This window comes from Pelodiscus sinensis, chromosome 2 (genome assembly GCF_052426305.1).
Source record: "Pelodiscus sinensis isolate ZL-2025 chromosome 2, ASM5242630v1, whole genome shotgun sequence".
NCBI lineage: Eukaryota > Metazoa > Chordata > Testudines > Trionychidae > Pelodiscus > Pelodiscus sinensis.
The window spans coordinates 194,129,428-194,136,931 of NC_143053.1; the positions used below are offsets into that span (position 1 = coordinate 194,129,428).

A 7,504-nucleotide genomic window follows, 5' to 3' on the forward strand; every position below is an offset into this window, starting at 1 on the left:
ACAAATTCACTTCTGAGCTGTATGCATGTGGCTGTGCTCTTGATGGTTTTTCTCTCATTAAATAGCTTTTACAAGCTAGTGCTAGGTTGTCAGCATAAGAAGAACTATTTGCTGGCACCATTTATCAGGGTGTTCTGACTTGAATGTCTTATTTTAGAGCACCAGTATAGCTATTCATAGTACCCTTGGCAGCTGCTTGTACTGAACTGAGGACTGCATCTTTGAAGCGGTGGGGGAAGGACCCTGTTCCTGCAGTTCTGTGACCGTTGGAGGTCACCTACCGAGCCCAGGATGAGCAGTGCTGCTACACACTCTCCATCCCTCATGGAGATCCAGTGCATGGGTGACAGGAGAAGAATGTGTTTGAGGGCAATGGGAAAGGGTCAGTTATGGGGTTAGGCTGAATTTCATACTGAAAATGTCAGAGTTCCCCAGACTTAATTTGCTTATCTATAATCCTGAAGGAAAAGACAGATTACAACTGGGTCCTCTGTCAAGTTGTTTAGCCATCCTACAGTGAGATAAGGACTTGGTCATGTTTGCCTTTGAAGTTTTATCATGTTGAACCATTGTACATATAAACTGACTTTTTCTGTTCAAAAGTTTGTTGGCCAATACATAAAATCACACTTGGCATTACAAAGTGAGACTTCACAGCTCTTTGTTAAGGATATCAACTTTGGTAGAGACACCCTGATTCTAACTGATATAAATCAGGTTTAATTCCATTGAAATCCATGGCATTCTATTGGTGTAAAACCAGTGTGAATGATGGGAATCTAGCTTTGGAGTAGCAAGTGAGAGATCCTGCTTATTTGCTTACAAGACAGAATTGCTATCCCATTGAGATGAGCTGGATAGTTACACTGAAAGACAATGGAGTAAGGATTCATCCTAAAACTGAATGAGGTCCTTTTTTATTGTTGAATTGTAACGTGTATTCTGTACTATCAGTAAAACAATCAGTCTTTATAACACCAATAAACAAAATGATTAACAAAGGATTCTCAAGGGTGAAGAGAAGACGTTCTGGTATTTATTCAAAACCATGTAAAGCATTTTGCATTCTACATATCTGATTTTGAACTGACACTTATTTAAATCTGACTTTAAGGTAGTTATTCTGCTGTAAAATCATTGCAAGATCAGGGCTGTCCTATTTTTCTGGGATTAACCTTAAGCTGCAGATATTTATGAACATTTTTAATTTTTAGGATATCCTGCCCTGAAGCATAATCTTCCTGTAGAATGATACTATATAGATACAAATTACTAACTATCACTAAGTACATATTTTCCAATATACACAGAGTGGTGGAAGTTAAAAATGGCATTCCTGCAAAAATGAGCAATAACTATAATAGGATGGCAGAATTATATAGCCCCTCAAGGCTTTTTGAGCAAAAGCTAACATTGTAAGTGGTAGGAATCTTAAACTTTTCAATGCTCTCAAAGGCGAGTTTACCTACCGCAAAAGTGTACTATTGTGTCTCTTTTGGCTTAATCGTGAGTGAATAACTATATACTTTAAGGTACCACTCCTATTTCTCATTGTGCATGATGGATTCTTTTGAGACCTGACATGCTACAGAAATGCCATTGTTGCCCAAATGACTTTGTAGAAGCAAAAATGCAGTCACGACTCAAATTCAGGTTCAGTACTGATAAGATAACTGTAATGAATGTCAGAGCAGAGTCTATTTATAGACATTGTATGTCAGGGTATAATGCATTGAACAGCAAAGGAAATACTTGTACAGTTTGAACCTCTCTAGTCTGGCAGCCTTGGGACCTGACCAGTGCCCAACTAGAGAATATGCTGAACTATGAGAGGTCAATATTGTCTAGCAGCATTATCAGCACTTCTACTTACTGGGTTCTTAGAAGACGTTTAGGGGTAAATTAGAGCTAAATAAGAGAACAGAACACTGAGAGCCATAACTGAGGGCTGTAAACAAACTTTATGGAACAGGGGGAACTTGGACACCTGGCTAACTAAAATAATGCTGGACCACAGATGTTGCCAGACTAGAGAGGTTCAACCTGTAAGGGTACCCTGCACATAGTAGCCATTCTACTCTCTAGTGTTTTCCTTTTTCCTTTTACATTTTTAAGTGTATCTACTGCTTGTAAAAGATGTAGCTTGACCCCTGTGGAGGCAGGAATCCTATAGTTTTCCATAGGACAGGGGAAAGCAAACTTCCCTTCAACTCCTTTTTGTTGTTCTTCAGTCTCAGCTGGGAATGGACTATCCATGTGGTAGAGTGCTGGAAAATCTGAGTTCAGAGTCCACCTAAATTTGGATGGATTTGGGTTCTTTACTCTAAACTCCATGCAGGAAAGAGCTCCCAAATCATGGCCTCTGTCACATGATCTTTCCCAGTACCTCTGCTGTCATGTTTTCTAAAGCCCCAGTGACCCTGTTTACCTCAAATGCCTTCAGAGATTCCCCAATCGTTGTTTGTTTTTAACGAGACTCTAGGTTTTTTTTTTTTAATTTGGTCTTTTAGTTGCATAGTACGTGTATTTGCCTTTCTTGGCTTTGATCTTCCTTGAGTAGAATTCTAGTTTCTTGCCTTCCAGGATAGAGCCATTTGCTTATTCAGGTTTGGAAGCAATACAAGCAAGTAGTTCTCCCTGCTGGAATTGCTCCTCCAGATTGCTGCTCGATCTTGGCATTCTTCCACTCATCATATTTCTTCTGGATATTGATCTTCTTTGAAGGATTCTTTTTTAAGACTTCCTCCTCTTAAAGAGGCAGTGTAGTGTCAGTCTTTCATCTGAGGAGCAAGGTGCAATGGGCTTCAAATCACTGTCGTTGTGGGGTATTGTCAGTGAGAGTGATGGTATCCACACCAGCTCATTGTTGGAAGCATTGTAGACCGCCTCAATGAATCTGGTCTTGCAGGTCCAGCACTTAGATTCCCCAGAGAAGTTGCTGAAGTCTAACTGAAGAGAACAATATTTCTTGTTACCACCATGAGCCCTCCCTGTGTGAACTTGATGTGGGTCAATCTTGATGTTGGAAGGAGGTGGACCTATCTCATAATTCCTCTGCTTGAGCCAAGGCTTCCTTTTGCCCCCAGTGTTGGGGTGTTTGTGCCAGACGCCTCTAGAGGTATTCATTCTGAGAAATTTTTCCTGAGTTCAGATGCCTCCTATGCTTTAATATGACTACCAGTTCTTTTCCGCTTGCTTCCTTTCTCCTTGGGGCCACTGACACTGTCCTGTTTTCTATTTGGCTTCCTGCATCCTAACAAATTAATTGAGGTCTAATAAGGCAGTCAAAGCATGAAAACTTGCTTGTTAACTGTGCCAGCCACAAGCTCTAATGAGCAATTGATTCAGATACCCCATATTCCCTGGAGTGTAAACTAGGAAACCCCCTCCAAGTAACACATGGACAGGGTGATGGAGCTGCTGCTTTCTATTCATTTGTTCACTGGAGCAGCAGGCATTTCCTAGCTAAACTACGAGAGAGTATAGGGCATGTGTGCTGCTGACACTTGGAAGACAGTGATCAGTATGGGAGCAGAATTGTTCTGTTTGTGCTGCTCTTCTACCCTCCAAAAGACCATTTTGGGATTGGGAGAACCAATAATCGATCCTGGGCTTCTTCCTTTCCTCCACAGACTTTACTGAGAGGGAGCCTACAATGGTGGATTTTCCAAAGATTTTAACAGGCTATATAAAACTATATTACACCTATATCTTGAATACTACGTACAGATGGGGTCTCATCACCTCAAAGATATTTTGGGATTAGAAAAGGTTCAGAAAATAGCAACTAAAATGATTAGGGGTTTGGAATGGGTCCCATATGAGGAGAGGCTAGAGAGACTGGGACTCTTCAGTATAGAAGAGAGGAGACTGAGGGGGGAATATGACAGGTATATAAAATCATGAGTGGTATGGAGAGGGTGAATAAAGAAAAGTTATTTACTTGTTCCCATAATATAAGAACTAGAGGACACCAAATGAAATGAATGGGTAGCAGGTTTAAACTAATAAGCAAAAGTTTTTCTGCACACAGTGCACAGTCAACCTGTGGAACTCCTTGCCAGAGGAGGCTGTGAAGGCTAGGACTATAACAGTTTAAAAAAGAGCTAGATAAATTCATGGAGGTTAGGCCCATAAAAGGCTATTATCCAGGGGGAGGGTAAAGAATGGTGCCCTGGCCTCTGTTTGTCAAAAGCTCGAGAAGGATGGCAGGAGACAAATCGCTTGATCATTGTCTTCAGTCCACCCCCTCTGCGGCACCCGGCACTGGCCACTGTTGGCAGACAGGATACTGTGCTAGATGGACCCTTGGTCTGACCTAGTATGGCCATTCTTACATTCTTATTATGTTCAGGCTCAGAGGGGATGTACTACCTGCAGAAATGCTGCTCCAGCAATGGAAGATCACCAGAGCGCTTTTAAAAATGTTAGTCTGGTCTCTGGGGGGTTGAGTTCTACGTTTAACTCAAATCTTTCCAGTGAACCTGAACAGCTTGTTCACCTGTTGTCAGTCCTATGAATAGATTTTGGAAGACTTGCACACCCTTGCTAGGAGATGAGTGCTTTCAGGGGTTCCTTTCTATGGCTGCATCTCACGCACCACTCCTACACTGCCTCTCCCCTCCTGGGACCCCAGTCCGATGCTGTGTGCTCTGGTTGCCCGTGTGGATGCCACGGCCCTCTCAACATGGAGCTGGAGCTGCTGCAAAGCACTGCCATGCTCATGGGCCTCATGCTGTGCTTCAAGGCGCAGTTTGTCCAAACTGCCCATATGCTGCTCCAACAGGATGACGACCAGCCTGAATTGGAGGACCCCTTCACCAGGCCCTGGCACTCCTGCTGCTGCTTCAAGTGCCCCTAAACCCCCTACAGATCCTGGAACTCTGCTTCTGACAGAGGGAGACCAGTTACAGCCAGTGGGACTGCATTGTCCTGAAGCAATGGGATGACTAGAAATGGCTCCAGAACTTTGCGTGAAGGCCACATTCCTCGAGCTCTGAGTGGCTCACTCCTGCCCTCAGGTACCAGGACACCCAACTGTGATCCACCATCCCCCTGCAGAAGTGAATTACCATTGCCCTGGGGAAGCTCGCCACGCTGGACAGATACCACTCAGTCAGAACCAGTTGAGCATGGGGAATCCACAGTTGGGGCCGTATTTCAGCAAGTAGCTAAGACCATCAACAATGTGCTGCTATGGATGGTGATCGCTCTGGGCAATGTTGACCCCATCTTGGATGGCTTTGCTGCCATGAGCTTCCCCAACGGCCGGGGAGCCATAGACAACGCACTCAATCCCATCCTGGTCCCTGACCGCTATGCCTGGAACTATATAAACACGAAGGGGTACTTCTCAATGGTGCTGCAGGTCCTGGTGGACCACAAGGGCTGCCTCACAGGCATCAACATTGGCTGGTCGGGAAAGGCATATGACACCCACATTTTCCAGAACTCATGCCTGTTCCAGAGGATGCACGCTGGCACTTTTTTTTTTTTTTTTCACTGACTGCACCATCAGGGTCAGGGACATGGACATGCCCATGAGCATCCTGTGTGACACAGCCTTTTCCTTGCTCCTGTAGGGGAGGTTCAGGAGTCTCCCAACCCACCTGGACCTCAGCAAGTGCAACACCTTCTCTGCAGTGGTAGTTGGCTGTGTGCTCCACAATCTTTGTGAGAGAAAGTGGGAGACTTTCCTGCCAGCATTGGGGGCAGAGGTTGAACAGCTGAGGGGAGAGGGGGAGGCAAAGGCTGAACAGCTGGCCAGGGCTTATGAGCAGCCAGAAACCAGTGCTATACAGAGAGCACATCAAGGAGCCGTGTTCATCTGGGAAGCCTTGAGGGAGAGATTCAGCCAAGGCCACCCGAGAGTCTCTTCCTCTGGGCCTCTCCACATGGGGTCCCTACAATCCCCTATTTGTGCTTTTCCTCCCCAATCCCACCCTTTCCTTCCCTCCGCCCTCCCCTGCAGAGCAAATAAAAAAAATGTTAGTCTCTAGTTGTGGGAGAGGGACAGGAGGAAAAACCTGCAAGTGAGGAGAGGGGGCTCAGCATTCAGCTCTGGAGGGTTTGGCTGCCCTTAATGTCCCATCACCCCATGTATGGGGGGTGGGTCCCAGCTTGCAGCTGGCTCAGCTGTGAAAGAAAAGTGACAAGGGGAGTCTCAGTTCAGAGAAAGGTGATGTGCTTAAAGCAAGGCCATGTGTTGCCTACAGGTGGGTACTTTCTAGCAGGGGCACAGATGTCTCAGGGAGGATTGCTACCCCCATGTCCCGGGGACAAGCAGGCATGGGGAAGGTGTTGGCCAGGAGCCGGTGAGTGGCTGAGATCTGGGGGGCAGGATGTTCAGCTTCCTTCTGTGTCTCCCACATGCTGAGTCTGGCACTGGTGGTGTCCTACAGGGAGAGAACTTTTATCCCTGTCCACTGGAGGGGGGTGTGTGTGTGTTGGGGGAAGTATGCATGAGTGGCAGAGGCAGCTTGCTGGAGAGACTGCCACTGGGACCCACTCTTCTTCGTCCCCCAGTAGGTTCACATGTAGGGGATTAGTCTCTTTTGCATCACTGCGCTTGTGCCCAAGTGCGGTCACGAACCTGTGCCGTGTGGCATGGCTGTGTGACTCCTTGACCTCTGCCTCCTTAGTGTTGGCTTGTTGCGGGAAGGTGTCCCACCACAGAGGCCATAGTAAGGCAGGCCTCTCCAGGACCCCATGAGGAGGACTGAGGGGTTCCTCTATAAGAGCATCATGGAGCTGACTGAGTGCTCCAGACTGGTGCCCCACATGCACCCATGTGCACATGCTGTCATGTGACGACCCCCCGCCCTAGCCGAGAAGGCTGGTTGAGGAGCACATAGCCCCTTGCAGCACACTGCTTGCCCCTGTGTGCATAGAAGGAAAGTTATAGAACTCACCGGAAGTGCCTTCCCCCGGGTTTGTCTGATGCCTGGGAGACCACCTGGGAGGGCAGGACTAGCTCCAGGGTGAGGACCAGATCCTGGCTGGCAGATGTGGTTGACTGCCTGGCCTGCTCCTCCTTGTCGTTGTCCTTCACAATCCAGCCCTCGTGGTGGCTGATGCCAAGCGTGTCCTGGCAGAACACTGACGGGGGTGAGGGAGGCGGCAGGTGACTGCCCCCCCCTTCCAGGATGGCATCAAGTTGGTGGTAGTACCGGCATGTGTGCAGTGCTGCCCCCTCCCTGGCCTTATTGTAGACCTGCCAGAGCTCCTTTATTTTCATGTGAATCTGGTCAAGGGTCTGTGTGTTTCCTTTCTCAACCAGGCTGGTAGCCATCCGGCTGTAGACATTGGCATTGTACTTTCTGGTGTGGAGATCCTGGAGGTTGGTTTCCTCGCCTCAGACCTCAATAAGATCCAGGATCTCCACACCTGTCCAGGTCGGAGCTCACTTGTGTCCCTGGCCACTTGCAGTCGAGGGTGCTGCAGAGTGTTGGGAGCCATAGGGGGGCTCAGAGGGAGCACTGGGGTCAGCAGTGGCTCCTGGGCT

The 7,504-nt window shown here is 47.2% G+C and overlaps 1 pseudogene; it reads right to left on the minus strand.

The window, feature by feature from the left end:
* Nucleotides 1-2,493: 2,493 nt before the first annotated feature.
* LOC112545306 (small ribosomal subunit protein eS8 pseudogene) lies at nt 2,494-3,126 on the minus strand (annotated as a pseudogene).
* Nucleotides 3,127-7,504: the final 4,378 nt, after the last annotated feature.